General features: G+C 48.8%; 1 protein-coding gene and 1 long non-coding RNA gene across 2 annotated transcripts in view; one reads left to right on the top strand and one right to left on the bottom strand.

Annotated features, from left to right (window-relative positions):
• Positions 1-1,682, bottom strand: part of ZNF652 (zinc finger protein 652) — a 69,081-nt gene extending 67,399 nt beyond the window's left edge. Inside the window, exon 1 of the mRNA XM_030807997.1 lies at positions 1,362-1,682. The gene's annotated coding sequence lies outside the window, so the exon portion shown is untranslated. The remainder of the gene's footprint in view (positions 1-1,361) is intronic.
• LOC105739105 lies at positions 338-19,458 on the top strand. The gene is made up of 5 exons (XR_004028955.1): positions 338-852; positions 3,724-3,794; positions 12,371-12,512; positions 14,645-14,844; positions 19,340-19,458. It is a non-coding gene; the product is annotated as an uncharacterized LOC105739105 (long non-coding RNA).
• The last annotated feature ends 3,305 nt before the right edge of the window (positions 19,459-22,763 follow it).

The following is a 22,763-nucleotide window of genomic DNA, read 5'->3' as shown; positions in this document are numbered from 1 at the left end:
ACAACCAAGCTGCCTGCCACCACTGACAATCACAGTGTCAAGCCCCACTCACAAAACAGCCCCACTCGACAACATCACCTGTATTCAGCTCAGACACCACACATCCCAGCAACAGCAGCTCCTCAATCCCTAAGCACACACATGTTGTCAACAAAGCATGTGCTAGTTGCCATTCCCAGAACAATACGGGCCTGGCCATCCTCTGGAAAAAAAAAAAAAATACACATTCTTTCCTGAATACTACCCTACGAATACATTATGCCTTCATCATAGATCCCAAACACAACAACAAAATAGGAGAAACTTGCACACACCATATCTAATCAACTGAGAAAAAAGCATCACTCAGGTGTTCCTGAGGGTCCACGGGAGATGCATGTATACGCTATGATAATGATGCTTGAACACGGGGACAATCTGGGGGCAAAGGCAGACTCACGCAGGAACACCCCGAAAACGTGGATGTGGAAAGCACCCTTCCCCAAAGGCACAAGCACATTCCTTTGATTGGCACAAGCCATTTCTGACAATGGATCCGCGGTGACAGGGGCTGCTCCGCAATCAGGAAGTGAGTGAGTCTATCAGTGTGTCTGTGTGTTGTGGGGGAGGGATGCTCTAGTTGTGATCAAAGCTGGACCTTTTCAGAGGTCTAGAATCCTGAAGACAGACTTCGAGGTGAGGCGGGGCATTTATCATTTCTACTGGAGATATCCCTCGACAATGAACATGTTACATGGAGATGTAACGGGGGTGTCACTACCTTTGGTGTCTCCGATCTAAGAATCTTCAGCAGAGCCTGATTGGAGGGGAGGAGGAGGTGGGGGTGGAGAAAGGTCTGCATTACCCACTGGGGTGAGTGTGGGGCTGCCGGTGGCGGGTGTACATCAGACGCATTTTATCTGCTGGCGGCACAATACTCCCGGGGGTTGGAGGTTTGGGTGCAACCGCAGGGCGGGGGAGGTAGTGGGTGCAAGCCACCAGCTGCAGGGCAGGAGAACGCTCACAGGAGGACCGGTGCAAACCTCCCCTCGGCCCGCTAACCCGTGCCGCCCCAGCCTCCCCTCAGGCCTCGGGGCGAGCGGACCCGCTGCAAAACTGCAGCCAAGCCCGGGTCCAGGAGGAAGGGGGCGAAAGGGCAGGAGCGGGGCGCCCCCAGCCCAAGCTGGGTGCCTGAGGAGCTCAGCGCCTGGGGCCTCCCAGCCGGATGGGGGCTGCTCCGGCCTAGCGCACGCAGCTGCCTCGGCGAAGGGTTACGCCGGCCCCCGGAGCCCGGGCCGGCCCCGCGGGCGGCAGAGAGGAAGGGCTGCCGGGGGCGCCGCCGCGGCAGTGGCGAGTGCGTGGGGGAAGGGGCCCTTACTCACCCGGGCCGGCCGCCTCCGCCTCCGCCTCCGCCGCCCCGGCCGCCGCCTCGGCGGTCCATCCCTGCGGCGGGGGCCTGCAGCCGCGGCGCTCGAGTCACAACCGCCGCCTGGGCCGGCCCCTCCCCCCTGCCCAACGTCTGTCCTCAGGGCCGCTCCTCAGACCCGGCCTCGGCCGCTGCCGCTGCCGCTGCCGCTGCCGCCGCCGCCGCAGCGCTACGTGGCCGCCGCTCCGACGTCTCGCGACTCCCTTCCCAGCGCGCGAGGGCGAGCGGGGCCGGCGGGGCGGGCAGCGCGGGGCGGGCGGCAGGGGAGGGGGTGTGCGTGTGTGGATGTGTGTGCCGGAGGGGGCAGGGAGGGAGGCGAGCGGCGGCGAGGACGCGCGCGCGCGCCCGCGGCCCCTTCCCTCGCCGCCCCCCCCCGCCCAACAGGGATCCCGACACCTCCCTCCGCCCGCCCCCTCGGCATCCCGGCCGCTGGGAGCGACGGCGCGCATGCGCAGCCCTCGGGCCGGCCCGGGCGCACCTTTTCTGCCTCCTGCCACATTGTGAGCGCTCCGCCGCCCAGATAACCGCCGGCTCCCCGCGCCGCCCCCGCCTTCTCCCACTCCGCCCACTCCCGGGCGCCCAGGTAAAGGCGAGAGCTGCGCATGCGCGGCGCTCTCCGCGGGTCGGGGGGCGTGGTTGCTGAAAGGAAGCCAAAGCGAACAGTGCGGGGGGTTGTAGCAGGGGCTGCTGTGGGATTCCACAAAATAGGCGCGGGTTAGAATGGGGGAAGGTAAAGTGAAGAAAGGGGCCAAAGTAGAAAAGTGGGTCGATTTAGAAGAGACTTTGAATAAAAACTTAACGACTGCTGACCTCCTTGTTCTCCTTGGGGGCAGTGGGAGTGACGGAGGACAGAAGTCAGCTCGGCAGCATGCAAGCAGTAGTGGTCATTCGCCGTATGAATGGGACCGCTAAAAACTGAACAGTTTCGAGATTGCCAGGGTGCTCAGAAAAACAGATTTAGAGCCTCGCCTGTCCTTGGCCAGGAATAGGGAAGGGGATGTGTGTGCTTGAGACCTACAGCTGCTGCGGTAAAGGAAGCCTCCATTGTATTACAGTATTATGACTAATTAGCTATTAATCATTAATATACTCAATGGTACTATTAGCTAACAAGGTAGCATTTATCCGAGTTCAGAGCCGAGAGAGTGTCCATAATTGAAAGTGTTTAGGGTACAGGGAGAGGAAATGAACCTGGCAAGGTGTAGGCCTGGGATGGAAAAGACCCAAGACAGCAACTCCGAGGTCAGGGTTCCCTTTCCCACCATAAACCAAACTTCCCTGAAGTTGTCCAAATCCTATCTTAATTGGAACTCCTTCCATTGTTAAAAGCACACTTAACTAATGTTCTTGCACTAAGGCTGACCCCAATAGCACATAAACATTTTCTTTTTCTTTTTTTTTCTTATTTGAGACAGGGTCTCACTCTGTCACTCAGGCTGGAGTGCAGTAGCATGATCACAGCTCACTGTAGCCTCCTCCTACCACGCTCACATGAGCCTCCCACTTCAGCCTCTGGAGTAGCTGGGACTATAGGAGTGTGCTGCCTCACCTGGATGATTTTTAAATTTTTGTAGAGACAAGGTCTCCCTATGTTCCCCAGGTTGGTCTCAAACTCTTGGGCTCAAGCAGTCCTCCCACCTCAGCCTCCCAAAGTAATGGGATTACAGGTATGAGGCACCATACCTGGCTGACATTTTCAATACACATGCAGCTACTTTTCCCTAAAATAGCACTGCTATGGTTTGAATGTGTCCCCCAAAGTTCACATGTTGGAAACTTAATAATCCCAATGCAAAAGTGTTGGAAACTGGGGCCTAATAAGAGTTTATTAGGTCATGAGGGCTCTGCCCTCATGAATGGATTAATATCATAAACAGTGCGTTAGTTATCTCTAGGCCAGGCACAGTGGCTCCTGCCTGTAATCCCAGCAGTTTGGGAGGCCAAGGCAGGCAGATCACTTGAGGCCAGGAGTTTGAGACCAGCCTGGCCAACATGGTGAAACCCGTCTCTACTAAAAATACAAAAAAAAATTAGCTGGGCGTGGTGGCATGCACCTGTTACTCTAGCTACTCAGGAGGCATGAGAATAGCTTGAACCTGGGAGGCAGAGGTTGCAGTGAGCTGAGATCGTGTCATTGCACTCCAGCTTGGGTGACAGAGTGAGGCTCTGTCTCAAAAAATAATAATAATTAATTAATTAATTAAAAAAATAAACAGTGGGTTAGTTATCTCAAAAGTGGGCTTGTTATTAAATCAAGTTTGGACCCCTTTGCTCTGTTGCTCTCTCATGTACTCTCTTGCCCTCCTGCCTTCTGCTAGGGGATGATGCAGCAAGAAGACCCACACCAGATGAGGGCACCTTGATATTGGATTTCCCAGCCTCCAGAACTGTAAGAAATAAATTTCTATTCTTTTTAAATTACCCAGTCTGTGGTATTCTGTTACAGCAACACAAAATAGACTCCAACAAGCACCCCACTCCCGTGACCCAAAATCCTGCAGGGAGTAAGATGAACTGAGTCTGGGACAAGGTTAGGGAAAAGATTGAAACTTTCTAAGCAAAAGGGTCCAAGAGCTGACTCTGTCCTTGACCCCTTCCGAAAACAGATGCTTGACTTTTATTACATTTGGTCTCTGGACCCCAGGGATAATTTTGGCGACTTTGGGTCATGTTTTTCAATCATGAGTTTTTTTCAGTGAATAAACACTAAAAACAATACCATATTTCAGCAGGTAGAGAGAAAATCTTCAGGTAGAACAGGAGGAAATAAGCAGAAGTAATAAAAGGAGAGACAGATTCAGTGTGAGAAAGAACATGGTATCCATAGGGGCTGGTGAGCCTGGGACATCTCAGTGAGGTCAGTGTCTCACTTTGCCTTCTTAGACATTTGATCCGTTCCCCACCCTCTGCTAGTCAGAGCTATCCAGCTTGGAAGAGGGGTGTGCAGAGTGATGGCTAATGAATGAGGTGACTTTCCCAGTGTCTGTGACTCTCCACCCACAGGCCAACTCTCTGAAGGATTCCTAGTAACTAAGTATGGTTTTTGCAGGGAGCTTATGTCCATTATCTCTTTTTCTTTTTCTTTTTCTTTTTTTTTTTTTTGAGACAAAGTCTTGCTCTTCTCGTCCAGGCTGGAGTGCAGTGGCGCTATCTCGGCCCACTGAAACCTCTGCCTCCTGGGTTCAAGTGATTCTCCTGCCTCAGCCTCCAGAGTAGCTGGGATTACAGACACGCACCACCACGCCCAGCTAATTTTTTTATTTTTAGTAGAGACGGGGTTTCCGCCATGTTGGCCAGGCTGGTCTCAAACTCCTGACCTCAGGCGATCTGCCCGCATCAGCCTCCCAAAGTGCTGGGGTTAGAGGCGTGAGCCATCGCATCCGGACTTATGTCCATTATCTCATCAGATCTTCCAACAACCCTGCAAGGCAGACAGGACAGATATTATTCCCAATGAAGGAAATTCAGGCCAAGGAATGTTTAATGGCTCAGGCAAAGTCACCCAGCTCAGTAAACAACAGAGCCAAAGCAGGCCCCAGGCTCCCTGACTCCCAGCCTGCTGGTCTTTCAGAGGCTTTGACAGGCCTACTCTGAGAATCCGCCATTTATTGCCATGTAGTGAAAACAGGTGCCCTTAGCATGTGATGGAGAATAATTCTAACATTCAGTTCTACTTCTCCATCTCCTTTATTTAATGTTTCTTTCCTTCTTCTTCCTTTCTTTCTCTCCTCAGAAGCCCGGGACTTGCCTCTGTGATCTGGTGCTTTGGAGGGCCTTGGGCCTCAGGGCTAGCAAGGTCCCTTTCTGGAGATTCCAGTTCCTCTGCCCGCCCTCCTTTACCTCTTTCTCCTCACACATCTGTCTCAGGGAAGGGGTGAGGGCTGCCAACCAATGTTACCACTTGACAGACCATAAGAGGGCTAGTTCCAGTGCCTCTCTTGTTCAGCTGCTGACACTGCAGCTTGGCAGTCATTGAAGGCAACATTTAGCTCCTACCTCTGACCTGATTGGAAGACCGGGCTTCTGTCATCCTGGTTTCCTGGCCTTGGACAGTTCTTCACTAACTTTTAATTCATTAAGGCAGTGGGCAGAAAGCAACAGAACCCTGTTTTTTCTTTTTTGGGTTTTGTTGTTGTTGTTGTTGTTTTGTTTTGTTTTGTTTTTGAGACAGGGTCTCCTTCTGTCACCCATGCTAGAGTGCAGAGGCGCTGTCATAACTCGCTACAGCCCCAACCTCCTGGGCTCAAGCAATCTTCCCACCTCAGCCTCCTGAGTAGCTGGGGACCACAGGTGCACGCCACTATGCCTAACTAATTTTTGTATTTTTTTGTAGAGATGAGGTTTTGCCATGTTGCCCATGCTGGTTTTGAACTCCAGAACTCAAGCAATCTGCTGGCCTCAGCCTCTCAAAGTGCTAGGATTACGGGCGTGAGCCATTGTGCCTGGCCAGAACCTGTTTTTTGTTTGTTTTTGTTTTGTTTTGTTTTGTTTTGTTTGTTTGAGGCGGAGTTTGCCCAGGCTGGAGTGCAATGGCGCGATCTCGGCTCACCACAACCTCTGCCTCCTGGATCCAAGCAATTCTCCTGCGTCAGCCTCCCAACCAGCTGGGATTACAGGCATGCGCCATCACGCCCTGCTAATTTTGTATTTTTAGTAGAGATGGGGTTTCACCATGTAGGTCAGCCTGGTCTCGAACTCCCAACTGCAGGTGATCTGCCCACCTCGGCCTCCCCAAGTGCTGGGATTACAGACGTGAGCCACTACGCCCAGCCCAGAACCTGTTTTTTAATTTAAAATGCTTATTTAAAAGTTCTGTACATTTTGATAATTCTTAAAACCTTCACACATTTAATTTAAACAGCAGCAGAGATATCTGGTTCCTGGTAAAGTGAACAGGATAGCTTGATACCAGCTCCCTGCTCACTGCATTTCCTCACTTCCTAAATTCCTAGGGATGTACCTCCAGTGCATAATAGTTTTTACCACCTGTACATATACAGAGTAAGTGGCCATGGCTCCTTGCCTGCCCATTAACTAATATCACATCCTACAGTACCAGACTTGGAGCCAGAGCCCTGGTCATGGCCTCCTAGGTTCTCATACTTGACCTTTACTCAATCATTTCACCATTTAGGCTTTATAAAAAGGGGAGACTGGCCGGGCGCAGCGGCTCATGCCTATAATCCCAGCACTTTGGGAGGCCGAGGGAGGTGGATGACCTGAGGTCAGGAGTTTGAGACCAGCCTGGCCAACATGGTGAAACCCTGTCTCTACTAAAAATACAAAAATTAGCTGGGTGTGGTGGCGCATGCCTGTAGTCCCAGCTACTCTGGGGCAGCTGAGGCAGGAGAATCGCTTGAACCTGGGAGGCGGAGGTTGCAGTGAGCTGAGATCATGCCACTGTACTCCAGCCTGGGTGACACAGTGAAACTCCATCTCAAATAAATAAATAAATAAAAGTGGGGGAATTGTATGGCTGTTAGGGTCCTCCAGATCTGATACCCAGGATTGTAATCTAAAGACTTGATTGTGTTCATTAATACATTGCAATTTCATTCCTTTCCTAAGAATTACTATGCAAAGATCATCCCTAAGCCCTTCCTACAAGAAACTGCCCCTTTTGCAGAATGAATAAAGTTGTCCCAGATTCCCGTTTTTTCCCTCACTTTTTCTCATATCTCTAAGTGACAGTATCCGGAGACAGCTCAGAAAGCTGGATTTTTGGCTTTTCGTCATAGGGCTTGTGTATGTACATGCATGCATGCACAAATGTATGTATGTGTTCATTCTTAAAGGGATATGGGCCATGGGCACCTTCACTCTGTGGCCCCCCACCTCCCACCAGACCTACTTGAATTTTAGTAAATAGTAAATAAATGCCAGGACCAGGCACGGTGGCTCACACCTGTAATCCCAGCATTTTGGGAGGCCAAGGTGGGTGGATCACCTGAGGTCAGGAGTTCGAGACCAGCCTGGCCAACATGGCGAAACCCTATCTCTACTAAAAATACAAAAATTAGCCGGGTGTGGTGGCACACAACTGTAATCCCAGCTACTTGGGTGACTGAGGCAGGAGAATCACTTGAACCTGAGAGATGGATGTTGCAGTGAGCCAAGATCACACCACTGCACTCCAGCCTAGGCGACAGAGCAAGACTCCATCTCGAAAGAAAGAAGGAGAGAGGAAGGAAGGAATGAAGGAAGGGAGGGAGGGAGGGAGGGAGGGAGGAAAAAGAAGAGAAAAGAAACCCGATCTCTACTAAAAATACAAAAAAATTAGCCAGGCGTGGTGGCGGGCACCTGTAATCTCAGCTACTTCAGGAGGCTGAGACAGGAGAATTGCTTGAACCTGGGAGGCCCTTGCAGTGAGCTGAGATTGTGCCACTGCACTCCAGCCTGGGCAACAAGAGCGAAACTCTGCCTCAATAAATAAATAAATAAATAAATAAATAAATAAATAAAATAAATAAAATGCCAGGATGTCTAGAAGAACAAAAGAGTATGTAGTAAGAGGCCAGATATATGAGTGCAGCTATAGTGATAAGGAGGCCATTGGAATAGCCAATGTCACATAGGTCTAAAGTTTGGTTTTAGCTAGAGCTTTCCTCTACCCTAATACTGCCCCCATGTCCTGACAGTGGGCATTGCAGCAAATCCTGTACATCAGCTTCTCCATTTGAAACATCTCAGAATTTGAATTTTGACTACTCTGGTGTTAACATCAAAATGCATTTCATGGGCCGGGTGCAGTGGCTCATGCCTGTAATCCAGCACTTTGGGAGGCCAAGGCAGGCGGATCACGAAGTCAGGAGATCGAGACCATCCTGGCCAACATGGTGAAACCCTGTCTCTATTAAAAATACAAAAAATTAGCCGGCGTGGTGGCAGGCACCTGTAGTCCGAGCTACTCAGGAGGCCTCAGCAAGAGAATCACTTGAACCCGGGAGGCAGAGGTTGCAGTGAGCTGAGATCGTGCCACTGCACTCCATCCTGGGCAACAGAGTGAGATTCCGTCTCAAAAAACCAAAACCAAACAAATGAAAAACCCCACAAAAACCAAAATGCATTTTATAGTGTTAAAGAAAACATATTTATGTGGCAATTTCTACACATCTTTCTTCTGCATTATTTCATTTAATCCTTCTCTCAATCCTGAGAGTGAAGGACAGAAAATGTTGTTCCCACTGTTTTCCACTGTTTGGTTTTGGTTTGTTTCCTTTCTTTTTTTTTCTTTGAGACAGGCTCTTACTCTGTCACTCGAGCTAGAATGCAGTGGTGTGATCGTAGCTCACTGTAGCCTTGACCTCCTGGGCTCAAGTGATCCCACCTCAGCCTCCCAAGTGGCTGGGACTATAGGCACACACCACCACATCTGGCTAATTCTTTTTTATTTTTAGTATAGACAAGGTCTCACTATGTGACCAGGCTGGTCCCCAACTCCTGAGCTGAAGCTATCCTCCTGCCTCAGCCTCCCAAAGTGCTGGGGGATCTGGCCCTTGTTTTTTTTTATGAGATGGGGTCTCACTCTGTTGCCCAGGCTGGAGTCCTGTGACATGATCACAGCTCACTGCAGCCTCGACCTCCCCAGGCTCAGGTGATCCTCTCACTTCAGTTTTTTTGTATTTTAGTAGAGACAGAGTTTTGCCATGTTGCCAGGCTGGTCTCGAATTCCTGGGCTCAAGGGATCTGCCTGCCTCAGCCTCCCAAAGTGCTAGGATTACAGGCAGGAGTGAGCCACTGTGCCTGGCCCCTTGCTGTTTGTTTTGTTTTGTTTTTGTTTGTTTTACAGCAAATAAAAATGCAGTCTGGATTTTAAGGGCCACACAGCAGCAAGAACTAAAATCTGGGTCTCCAAGGTCCAAGTCCAGGACTTCTCTATGACACCATACTGCAGCCCTTTGCTGGATACCATACAAAGCAAATCGAGCAGATGCGGTCTCTGCCCTCTGAAAGTTTGGACTCAAATGGGCAGCCACGATTCTGGCAAACATAAAAGGACAAAGTGATTTAGTGTCAACTCACATACGCAATAAATGAGTTAAATAGATAAGGAAAGGCATGTTTACCTGGTCTACTGATATTTTTTAAATTCCAGTTGAGTAGAGAGCAATGTTAGTAAGACTAAGGTTTTGGGCCAGTCCCATTTTTGCCTACTTGCTTTGCACCTGGAAAAATATTTGTAACTGCGTGCAAACTCCGGTCTTCAACAATCTGTAAACTTTCCCTGAGCAGCTACCAAGTGTAACACAAAGTGGGGATGAAGGACCATTAAGAAATCATCTCTGTGCCGTGCGCGGTGGCTTACGCCTATAATCCCAGCACTTTGGGAGGCCAAGGCGCGTGGATCACCTGAGCCCAGGAGTTCGAGGCCAGCCTGGCCAACATGGTGAAACCCTGTCTCTACTAAAAATAAAAAATAATAATAAAAAAAGGTAGCTGGGTATGATGGCACGTACCTGTAGTCCCAGCTACTCAGGAGGCTGAGGCAGAAGAATCGCTTGAACCCAGGAGGCAGAGGTTGCAGTGAGCCAAGATTGCTCCATTGCACTCCAGCCTGAGAAACAAAAGCAAAACTCTATCTCAAAAAAAAAAAAAAAAAAAAAGAGAGAGAGAAAGGGAAAGGAAAAGAAAAGAAAAAAAAAAGAAATCATCTGTACCCTCGAGCAACATCTTTTAACCATTTGCCTAATTCAAACCACTGGGATGAAAATGTATATCCTGTATATACCATCTCTACTGCTGGAAAAAAAGACACGTCAACTCAATACCCATCCTATTTTTAGAGGGCCTGAGATTCGTCCTTATCCATGCAGGACAGTCGGGTAGGACAATAAAGAGGTGGACTTCTGAATTTGAGAGAAATTGGCCTTATCCCAGAGAAGTAAGGCCACCACCCACCTGCAATAGCTTGGCTTCCTGGATCCCTAAGCAAAGGTAGAAAGGAACCCTGGGGTTAGGTAGTGTGGGCAAAGACCTGCAGCCAGAGAATTCCCTATCCTCCTATCTCAGAGCAGACTGTTGCAGCCCTCAATTCATCCTTTGGGGGTTCTGCCTCAGGCTCTGTCTCCAGTAGAATGATCTTAGGAACTAAGGGAGCGAGGCCCAAATTGTGTTTGAGTCTTTAAAGAGACTCACAAATCCTTTTAAGCAGCAAGCTTAATTGTTGTCTGTAATTGATGTGACATATGCCCCAGAGGCATGCACTGAGGTCCAATTGAGATGGTTTTTTTAAAAAATTGGAATTAATTAATTAAAGAAGGCAGCTGCACGGGCCTGGTAGTTGGTGCCAAGCTCTGTAACCCTAAACCAGCCAACCAACCTAACTGGCCTCACCACCTGAGGAAAAATCCCTGCAGCTCTCATGGAGATGAGATGGGATGGAAGTGCTGGGAAGCAGTGCAGGAAAAGGGAGCTTGCAAGGGGGGACAGCGGGGCTCAAGGGATGCACTCTTCACTTTCATGATCCCCCAAAGACTTAGCTCTTGAGAACTGTTTGGGGGGACTAGGTAACTGGGGAAAAGGAGTGGGAAATTCAAATGGAAGAATGTGAGGGGCAGGTGAGATTTTGGGGGAGGGGAAGCCAGGGGGCTGGAATGGGAGGGGGAGGGGTTCGCAGGTGTGAGAAACGGTGTAGCAGCTCCGGTAGGGAATGGAAGGATCCGTGGGTGGAGAGGCCTATGGGCGGAGCTCAGAGGAGGTGGAGCCTGGTTGTGGGGGCGGTAAAATGGTGCCTGAGGCCTCAGCACTCAGAGGAGGTGTTAATTAAACCCCTTACCTGAGGTCGTTAACAAAGCTGTGGCAGCTTTTCCTAAGAGTTGGGTTAATAACAGTAATAATAACAATTAACGATAATGAGACCTTATCTGGAGAAAGTTATTCCTAGAGATTGTAGGCATTAAGTCATTAATTCCCCTGGCCCCTGAGGGCCACCATTTCCTAAAAAGTAAATGTTGGTGCAAGCAGACACAAACAATCCTTGTGCACCTGAGGACCGAACTGGTGTCCTGTGGCCAGTCTGCTAGGCTTGCTGCCCTTGGCTGGCTGGGTTAGTTCATTTACATGGGGATAATATCCAGAGTTCGATTAGGGCATCATAAACTGTTATAATTTTTTGCATTATCTAAAGTCTCTGAAACGATGCTTAAATGAAGTGAGGTCAGAAATCGCCACCATAAGATGCCTACACAACTTTGATGTTGAAAACTCGGCCAGGAGCGGTAGCTCATGCCTATAATCTCAGCACTTTGAGAGGCCAAGGCGGGTGGATCACTTGAGGCCAGGAGTTCGAGACCAGCCTGACCAACATGATGAAACCCCCATCTCTACTAAAAATACAAAAATTAGCCAGGTGTGGTGGTTCATGCCTGTAGTCCCAGCTACTCAGTAGGCTGAGGCACGAGAATCACTTGAACCTGGAAGGCAGAGGTTGCAGTGAGCCGAGATCACGCCACTGCACTCTATCCTGGGTGACAGAGTGAGACTCTGTCAACAACAACAAAAAAAAGACAAAGAAAAAAAAGAAAAGAAAGGAAGGAAACAAACTCAAGCCCCACCTGAGAGCACCAGCCTGAACAATATGCTGCAGTACTGCATGGCGAGGCCCTGATTGGCTGAGTCTCTGCTAGAGATGGGGCAAGACTTCAGGTATCTGCCCCGGCAGACCAAGAAGGGAAATTTAGAGCAAAGGCTTGAGGGAAGTAAAAAAAGGAGTTTTCTTAGATTGAGGGAATCACATGGGATAGCGGTTGCTCCAAAAGCCTTGAGCAAACCTTAGTGCCAATAGTGGCGGCCTTGCAGAGTTAAACATAGCAGCGATTACTACAAATTATTATATATGCTCCAATCCAAAGACAGACTTTGTATTCACATCTGGTAGATGGGAAAGTCATCATCATTATTCTAGTCAAATATCAAAGGCAGCAATATAGAGTGTGTATTGTATAGTACATTTATTTTTTATTTTAGACAGAGTCTTGCTCTGTCACTCAGGCTGGAGTACAGTGACACAATCACGGTTCACTGCAGCCTCGACCTCCCAGGCTCAAGTGATCCTCCTGCGGCAGCCTCCTGAGTAGCTGGGACTACAGGCCTGTGCCACCATGTCCAGGTAATTTTTAAATTTTCTTTTCTCTCTCTTTCTCTCTCTTTTTTTTTTTTCTTCCTGAGACAGGGTCTTGCTCTGTCACCCAGGCTGGAGTACAGTGTTGTGATCTCGGCTCACTGCAACCTCCGTCTCTCGGATTCAAGCAATTCTTCTGCCTCAGCCTGCCGAGTAGCTGGGACTACTGGCATGCACCATGGCAACCAGCTAATTTCTGTATTTTTTTTTTTTAGTAGAGTCGGGGTTTCACCATGTTGGCCAGGCTGGTCTTGAACTCCTGACCTCAAGTGAATTTTTAAATTTTCTGTAGGAATGGCAGTCTCACTATGTTCCCCAGGCTGTTCTTGAACTCCTGGGCTCAAGCAATTCTCCCACCTCGGCTTCCCAGAGTGTTGGGATTACAGGCATGAGCCACTGCACCTGGGCAACACCTTGTTTTAAACAACAACAACAACAAAACCTCAATGTACTTAAACAGAATGGGTCTCCTGGTGGTCCTTAGGTCATGGGGTGGGGGCATGATGCTGTTCATTAATGAAAGGGCAGGTGAAATCTAGAGCAGGAGCTAAGCCTATCTGAATCTCAGAGCTGGGCAGTAGAAGAATCTATGTTATGAAATAAGAGAGACCAGTCCCCACTCTTCTGACTTTAGGCTGCTCCCCTATTCCTTTAGAATCATAGCCTTTCTTACCTGTATTACTACAAAGTCATCTGTAAGAAGGTACTGGAACTTTCAGGGCTTGAATAACAGTCTGCCTTATAGGCTGCACTAGAGGACATACAGTAAAGTTTTATTTGGTGAAGTTAGGGAATGGAGTGTTCTCGTTAATCAAATAATCTGGTTAACAAAGTAGCACTCAACGTATAGTAATATTTGGGATATACTTATACAGGTTGAGTATCCCTGACAAAATAATCTGAAATCCAAAGCACTTCTGGTTCCAAGCATTTGGATAAGGGATACTCAACCTGTACTAAAATTATTCACTGTTTATCTGAAATTGAAATTTAACAAGGTGTTCCGTATTTTGTCTGGAAACCTTACTGATATAGCTTAGATGTCCTCTCCAAATCTCATGTTCAGATATAATCCCCAGTATTGGAAGTGGAGCCTGATGGGAGATATTGGGGTCATGGGAGCAGATCCCTCATGGCTTGGTGCTGTCCTCGCCTCAGTGAGTGTGTTCTCTCGATCTGGTTGTTTCAAAATATGTGGCGCCACCCCCTGCCACCCCCACCCCCATCACTCACTGTCTTGCTCTTACTTTTGCCATGTGACATGCCTGCTCCCATTTCACCTTCTACAATGAGTAAAAGCTTCCTGAGGCCTCCCTAGAAGAGGAGCAGATGCTGTTGCCGTGCTTCCTGTACAGCCTGCAGAACTGTGAACCAATTAAACTCTTTTCTTTATATGTTATCCAGTCTCAGGTATTTCTTTATAGCGATGTAAGAACAGCCTAATGGCTGGGTACCGTGGCTCATGCCTGCAATCCCAGCACTTTGGGAGGCTGAGGCAAATGGATTGCTTGAGCCCAGAAGTTCAAGACCAGTCTGGGCAACATGACAGACCCTGTCTCTACAAAAAAAAAAAAAAAAAAAAATTAGCCAGGCCTGGTGGCACGCACCTGTAGTCCAAGCTACTTGGGAGGCTGAGGTGGAAGGATCCCTTGAACCTGGGAGGTGGAGGTTGCAGTGAGCCAAGATTGTGCCACTGCACTCCAGCCTGGATGACAGAATGAGACTCTGTCTCAAAACCAAACCAAACCAAAAAAACAAAAAGAACAGCCTACAGCCGGGCACAGTGACTCATGCCTGTAATCCCAGCACTTTGGGAGGCTGAGGTGGGTGGATCACCTGAGGTCAGGAGTTCGAGACCAGCCTGGCCAACATGGTGAAACCCTGTCTCTACTACAAATACAAAAAATTAGCCAGGCATGGTGGCACACACCTGTAATCCCAGCTACTCAGAAGGCTGAGGCCCGAGAATTGCTTGAACTCGGAAGGCGGAGATTGCAGTGAACCGAGATCATGCCACTGCACTCCAGCTTGGGTAGCAGAGAGACTCTGTCTCAAAAAGTAATAATAATAAAATAATAAAAAAAATTTAAAAAAGAACAGCCTACTACATTTTCTTGCAGGTCCAATCCACTGCTAAGAGATCCATACATACTCCTTGGGCGTTCTCCAGATGAAAAAATCAAGAGGAGGGAGAAAGATACTCTGCTAGCTTCAGATTCATTAGTACTAGGAAATGGAGAGATAGAAGGTATAATGTATTAGGGAAGCAAGGGATTCAGAACCAGGTGCCCACTGACTCCGAGAAGCACTGGGTGCACGGGTAAGATGTTGCAAAGTCTTTAACTGGCCTCCATGTCAAATTAAACAGTCGTTTCAGAGATCTCAGGAAAGAAAGCCTAAAACAAAATATCATCTACTCTTTAATGTTATCCAACACCCAGACAGAATCCCACCATAAAGTGGGAACAGATGGGCAGCTTCTAGACCTCATTTCTCTATGCCAAAAGAGAGGAAGCAGGGTCTTGGCACAGTGCTCATGCCTGTAATCCTAGCACTTTGGGAGGCTGAGGCAGGAAGATTGCTTGAGTCCAAGAGTTTGAGAACAGCCTGGGCAACATAGCAAGACCCCATCCCTACAAAAATTACAAAAAAAAAAAAATAGCCAGCGTGGTAGTACGCACCTGTAGTCCCAGCTACTCTGGAGGGTGAGGTGGGAAGATCACCTGAGCCTGGGAGATGGAGGCTGTAGTGAGCTGTGATCACACCACTGCACTCTAGCATGGGTGACAAAGTGAGACTCCATCTTTTTTTTTTTTTTTGGGACATTTTCGCTCTTGTTGCCTAGGCTGGAGTGCAGTGGTGCAGCCTCGGCTCACTGCAACCTCCACCTCCCAGGTTCAAGCAATTCTCCCATCTCAGCCTCCCAAGTAGCTGGGATTACAGGCACCCACCACCACGCCCAGCTAATTTTTGTGTTTTTACTAGAGACAGGGTTTCACCATGTTGGTCAGGGTGGTCTCGAACTCCTGACCTCAGGTGATCCACCTGCCTCCCAAAGTGCTAGGATTACTGTAGTGAGCAGAACAATGGCCCCCAAGGATGTCCATATCCTAATCTCTGGAACCTGTGAATATGTTACTTTACATGACAAAAGGGATTTTGCAGATGTGATTAAGTTAAAGATCTTGAGATGCAGAAATTATCCTGGATTATCTGATGGGACCAATGTAACCACAAGAGTCCTTAGAAGAGGGAGGCAGGAGCTTCAGAGTGTGTTACTATGGAAGCAGAGATTAGAGTGATGTGACTACTGGCTTTGAAGGTGGGAGAAGGATAGGAGTCAAGAAATGCAAGTAGCCCTAGATGAAACACAACCCTGCCGACAGGTTGACTTAAGCCTAGAGCTGTAAGGTAATGGATTTGGGTTATTTTAAGCCACTACATTTATGGTCGTTTCTTACAGCAGCTGTAGGAAATAAATTTGGTTCCCCATTGTTTACAGGGAAGTCTGAACTGCTTTGCAAGGCACTCGAGGGCCTTATGCTATCTGGCCCTTGCCTAGCTGCCTGGCTAGCCTGGTCTCCCCACTCACTCCCCAGGGGTTTGCATATGGAACTTCTCCAGCATCCTTAATAGGCCATGTCCTTTCTTACCACCATGCCCTTGTCTGTGCTGTTTCTTCCACCTGGAACACCCTCTCCTTACTTGTTTATCTGGCAAACTCCTCATCCTTTACATCTCAGCTCAAACAATACCTCCTCTGTGAAGCCTTTCCTACTTCCCCCAAAGGGACATAGGCCTCCTTTTCCTGTGCCTCCGCTGTGTTTTACATCCACTCCATTTAAAGTAGCTCCTGTACTTTAAGGAGCTGTTCATTTCCTCACTGGACTGTAAGCTACGTGAGGGGATAGGACCTCCCATTTCACCTTTGGTCTCACTTAGTACCTGGCATGGTCCTCAGCTCATCAAATAAAGGTCCCTAGGGACAAGAGTTCTTACCCTGCCTGCCAGCATGCCCTGGACTGGAGATGCAGCCCCTCCAGCTCCACCTCTTCATCAGTAACATGCATTAGGTCAGCCATCCCTTCTCTTCTCTATTAAGAGACAGGGACAAAGGAAATCAGACATGGAAGTGCTTCGGGTTCAAAAAAGAAAAAGGTGCTTATCAAAGTTTTGTAGTATTTCTTTTCTCAAAAGAATTTTTTTTGAGACCGGATCTCCCTCTGTTGCCCAGGCTGGAGCGCAGCTGCGCGATTTCAGCTCACTGTGACCTCTCCCTCCCAGGTTCAAGTGATTCTCGTGCCTCAGCCACCTGAAACACCAAGCCTGGCTAATTTTTGTATTTTTAGTAGAGACGCAGTTTCGCCACGTTGGCCAGGCTGGTCTTGAACTCTTGACCTCAAGTAGTCTGCCCACCTTGGCCTCCCAAAGTGCTGGGATTATAGGTGTGAACCACCGTGCCTCGCCAAAGTTTTGTAATATTCCCTTTCCTTCACTTCCCTCCCCCTCCCTCCCCTCCCTTCCCCTTCCTTCTCTTTCCCTCCCTTCCCCTCCCCTCCCCTTTTGTTCTTGGACTTGCTATGTTGCCCAGGCTGGTCTAGAACTCCTGGCCTTAAGCGATCCTCCCATCTCAGCCTCCCAAAGTGCTAGGACTACAGGCATGAGCCACCATCTCTGGCCTATAATATTTCAATTGTACCCAGGGTCTATAATGTTTCCTCTCCAAGTATCAATCCCTTTGGGAAATGGATCTAGAGACAAGCTTCATGAAGACAGGAACTGTGCCTACTTTGCACCCCATTGTATCCCCAACATCTAGCACTGTTCTTTGCTCTCAGGTGGATTCTCTGGTGTTAGTTGGTGAAGATCTTAGAGGAGGCTTTCTCGCATTCTTTTTGAGACAAGGTCTTGTTGTGTCACCCAGGCTGGAGTGCAGTGGTGTGATCATGGCTCACTGCAGCCTTGACCCTTGACCTCCTGGGCTCAAGTGATCCTCCCACCTCAGCCTCCCAACTAGCTGGGATCACAGGCGCACACCACCATGCACGGCTATTTTTTTTTTTTAATTCTTTGTAGAGATGGGTTCCCACTATGTTGCCCAGGCTGGTTTTGAACTCCTGAGAGCTCAAGTAATCTGCCCACTTTGGCCTCCCAAAGTGTTGGGATTACAGGCATGCGCCACCATGCTAGGATGTCTCACAATCTTTAGATTCATAGTTTCACCTCTCTAAGGTGCTTGCTGATGTTGGATATCATCTTGAGTGAAGGTTTCCCCACAGTCACTACATTCAAGTAATTGAGTTCCATGGTATGAGTAAAGTGTGCCTTCCAAGCCTCCAAATTCCCCCTGAGGGCTCTCCCACGACATAGCCAGACACAAGGTTCCTTTCCAGTAGGAATTCTCTGATGTTGTAGAATATGATTACTCCACTCAAATAAAGGCTTATGACACTTATTACACTTATAAATGTTTTCTCCAGTATGAATTCTCTGATGTTTAATGAGAGGCGAAAGGCAAGTGAAGGTCTCAATAAAGGCCTGTTACACACCCAGCCCTGTGCTCAGTGTTCTGAGGGACTCCCAGATGGAAGGCCTGGGCTCTGCCCTCCAGATGTTTACAACCTTGTTGGGGAGACAAGACTCATGTACTGCGTTACACAGCCGGAGAACATGAGACATTATGTAATTATATCAAGCCACATCATTTAGTGGAATTAAATGGGAATTGGGAGAAATGAGAGTTCAGCCAGAGCTTATCTGGATGGGGAAGGGGGCATAAAGGACTTTAGACTTTAGCTGAAAGGATGGTAAGATTGCGCCTGGAAAAGGGGAAGGGTGTTCCAGGTTGTGGACTCCAGCAAGAACAAAGACATCCTTCTGCGGGGACTCACTGTTTTAGACTCTGAGGGAAAGCAAGAAAGCGAGAGGTAAAGAAGAGAGGGACGGAGGAAAGAAGAAAGGGAGGGAGGGAGAGAGGAAAGGATTTGCCCTTTGATTTAGGAAACTTCCACAAACTTTGTGCAGCAGCCTTTGAAAATTTTATTTCTCAGCTGGGCGCCATAGCTCATGCCTGTAATCCCAGCACTTTGGGAGGCCAAGGGGGGCAGATCACGTGAGGTCAGGAGTTTGAGACCAGCCTGGCCAACATGGTGAATCCCACTTCTCTACTAAGTACAAAAAAATTAGCTGGGTGTGGTGGTATGAGCCTGTAGTCCCAGCTACTTGGGAGGCTGAGGCAGGAGGATCGCTTGAACCCGGGAGGCAGAGATTGTAGTGAGCTGAGATTGCACCACTGCACTCCAGCCTGGGTGACAGAGCAAGATTCCTTCTCAAAAAAAAAAAAAAAAAAGAAAAGAAAAAAAGAAAAAAAAGAAAATTTTCTTTCTCCAATGCCTTTCTCCCTTTAGAAATTGAGTCACTTTCACTTTTCCCAGGCACACCTAAAAAGGAACGCTTTACCGCTGTGCTGCATATGTACATCCTCCCTCTGCCCCAGCCTTCTTGGGATCCATTCCAGTTCCACGACGAGGAATGTTACCCTCAGCCCAATGTGCCTTGGTGACAAAGGCACCAAGTGGGGAGAAAACCCCATTCAGGAGAGGGCCCTTGGAGAGCACCCAAACATGCCCAAACGCTATGTCTTCTTCTTTCCCCTATTGCATGCTCTAAAAATTGTCCATAGGGGATGTTGACAGTTAGAGTGAGGGTTATCAAATCCAATGGCTTTTTACTTATATCAGTTTTGTAGGAGTTTTTATGGAGCATTCAGAGTAGAGAATACTTTATAACTTTTCCTTGTTTTCTCCATTCTGCAGAGGGTAGCAGACAAGCAAGAGGGTGGAATTTGCAGCATCTCATCTTGGTGAGACAGTTGGAAGACTTTTCTGCCAATTATAGTGGTTAAACACTGACTCAACATCAAACAACGGCATGAGGGGTCAGAGTCTTCATTCGTGGACAAGTTTCAAAAACATGGGAGCACCACCTGTCATGAGCAATTTAGTCAGAACAGAAGAGAATAGATCACACCCAACAAGACAGAAAAAGCTGCTTTCTGGAGAGGGCGGGAGCTAATATTTCCTAACACAGTGAAATTGTGAAGTGCTTTTTGCAGCCCTTCATAATTTCATCATCCAAAGGGTTTGCTTTTGGAATTCTTAGACACTTAATTCTGTCCCTGCTTCCCATGTCACTTCCACAGGACACTGAATTTGGGAAGAGGGAGACCTCACCAATGATGGGAAGAACAGATTGGGGGCTGGCGCCCTTTTGGGTTTGCCATGTGAACATCCTCCTGGAGCAGTCTCCATTCTCTCCCAGCAAGACACACTCTGCTCTGTGAAGAACCCAGGCAGGAAAAAAAAAAAAAAATCTACGAGGCCACAGTGGAAATGTGGCTCAGCAGGACTCTCAGGGACCCCAAAATTGTCCCATCTGACAACTCACCACATTCTATTTTCTTATTTATTTATTTATTTATTTTGAGATGGAGTCTCACTGTGTTGCCCAGGCTGGAGTGCAGTGGTGTGATCTAGGCTTACTGCAGCCTCCGCCTCCCAGATTCAAGCAATTCTCCTGCCTCAGCCTCCTGAGTAGCTGAGACTACAGGCATGCGCCACCATGCCCAGCTAATTTTTGTATTTTTAGTAGAGATGGGGTTTTGCCATGTTGCCCAGGCTGGTCTCAAACTTCTGACCTCAGGTGATCCACCCCCGCCCCTCGGCCTCCCAAAGTTCTAGGATTACAGTCATGAGCCACTGCACCCGGCCAACACATTCTATTTTCATCATTAGTGCCTGTCCTCCCTGCTAGCTCATGGGCTCCCCAAGAGCAGGTATGTTTGCCCTAGTGACCATCAAAACTGTCTTAGTACCTGTCATGGTACCTGGCACATAGCAGTTATTCAGTAAATGTTTGTTGAATAAATCAACTATAAACATCAAAATGATTCCCTTAAAAAGGTCTTCGTTCTTGTTCAGATGTAGAGAGTTACATTACAAACACTTGTGTGCTGGGGATAGGAAGGGACACTGTTGGGTAATAAGTGCTTGAAACATGTGGGAGGGCCCTGGAAAATAGCCCAAAAAGTTCACATTGTATCTGATAAGCAACAGGGAGCCACTGCAGGTTCTTCAGGTCACCAGTAGGCAAGCAGGTGGTGGCTTTCCAGGCTGAAAGGTGTATTTGATCTGGAAGATAGTAGGATCACAGCCAAACAGTGAGTCTTGGAGTAGCCTGATCACAGTGGCAAGCTCAAGAGACAATTTTTTTTTTTTTTTTTTTTGAGACGGAGTCTCGCTCTGTCGCCCAGGCTGGAGTGCAGTGGCGCAATCTCGGCTCACTGCAAGCTCCGCCTCCGGGGTTCACGCCATTCTCCTGCCTCAGCCTCTCCGAGTAGCTGGGACTACAGGCACCCGCCACCACGCCCGGCTAATTTTTTGTATTTTTAGCATCGTGGTCTCGATCTCCTGACCTCGTGATCCGCCCGCCTCGGCCTCCCAAAGTGCTGGGATTACAAGCGTGAGCCACCGCGCCCGGCCCGCTCAAGAGACAATTTTATGGCTGAGGGCTGAATGTTTCAGCTGGGTGGGTGTCAAGAAACCAGCAAGACGCCAGGCATAGTGGCTCATGCCTGTAATCCCAATACTTAGGGAGGCCGAGACAGAGGATCCCTTAAGCCCAGGAGTTTGAGACCAGCCTGGGCAGCATAAGGAAGCCCTGTCTCTACAAAAATAAAAACATAACAAAATTAGCCAAGTGTAGTGGCATGTGCCTGTGCTTCTAGCTCCTTCAGAGGCTGAAGTGGGGAGGATCACTCGAGCCTGGGAGGTTGAGGCTTCACTGAGCTGTGATCATGCTGCTGCACTCCAGCCTGGGTGACAGAGTGAGACCCTGTCTCAAAAAAAAAAACAAAAAAAAAAAAAAACAAGAAACCTAGCAAGAATTAAGAATTCTGGTGAGCACTGTTCCTGTGTGACCTCAGAGAGCTGATAGGCAATTTGATGACAGAGGCAGGGGCCAGTGCAGTCATGGCCAAAAATGGCCAGGGAGGAAGAAGATGCCTTGGGGCTTAGCCCAGGAGTCTGGTGTTGGATGGTGTGGAGAGTAGAAGTGAAGCCAAAATAAGGTCTGTCTTTCTTCAGAGAGAGCCTCCTAAAGGCAGAGGACATGTCTTATCCATCTACACCCACAGCTCCAAGCGGAGCTCCTTGCACAGAGAAGCTGCTTAATAAATTGACACACGAATGCTTGGCTGCCTGGCTGGCTCTGGGAGGCATGGATGATGCCAGAGCTTGGGGAGACCACTGAAGCAGTGTTTATTGTCCTTTCTCCTCCAACTTCCTCAGTCTACCCTTCTGTGTTGTCTCACCTCTCCTTGAAGCCAGAAGATGTCCCCAAAGGTTGCTACTCTCCACATGGACAGCAGGTATTGAGGAAGGAAACAGTCTCCACCTGCAGCTTGCAACTCCCTCCTCCTCGGGGTACCCACTGTCTGGCAGGACTCAGGCATTTTGTAGAATATTCCACTTATTCACACCTACTCCTCAGAGTGTCACTCACATTCCCTTCTAGACTCTCTCCCTTTCATCTCATCTCAGCAGGCAGGGACATGCCACCACTGGAAGCCTGGCATTAGCAAGTGTGCACACGGCGCACACATACACACCTTTCCCTGTCTCTGAGCCATTGTCTGGACCTCTGCCTCTGGGCCTGGCCCATCTTTACGAGATCCAGAGATCCAGGCTTTTCCTATCCAAGGATGCTGAATCTGGCCCCTGACAGGAGGGAGCTGGGCATTTTGCACGTCTGCAGTGTTGCCTTCCCTCAGGGGGTTGGGGAGGATCCACCCATATGGCAGAACCTTCCAGAGAGACGCGAAACCAGGAGCCTGACCTCATGGTGCCTGCAGCATCTGGCACAGAGGGTACCAGTTCTGCTGTCCTGGCTGCAGCCCAGTTCCCTCTTCTAGAATCCACACCTTCTCTGGCTCCCCTCCAGGCCAGTGAGATTTGCCCCAACTGAGGGAGGACAGGGATGGCCTAGTGAGTGGGAGGTGATGGGAGAGAGAAGGAATCTCTGCTACAGAAACTTGGTGAAATCATTCCTTGCCTCTGTGCCTCAGTTTCCCCTTGAGAAATTCTTCCAGGGTTAGGAAGGAGCTCAGCCCTGGGAGAGAAACCCATAGTCATGCTGTGTTCTCTTGCAGCCAGGAGACACCTGCCCCGCCCCGCCCCTTGC

This window comes from Nomascus leucogenys, unplaced genomic scaffold (genome assembly GCF_006542625.1).
Source record: "Nomascus leucogenys isolate Asia unplaced genomic scaffold, Asia_NLE_v1 Super-Scaffold_258, whole genome shotgun sequence".
Lineage (NCBI taxonomy): Eukaryota > Metazoa > Chordata > Mammalia > Primates > Hylobatidae > Nomascus > Nomascus leucogenys.
The sequence above is the reverse complement of the archived record's forward strand: the minus strand, read 5'-3'. Positions and strand labels throughout refer to the sequence as shown.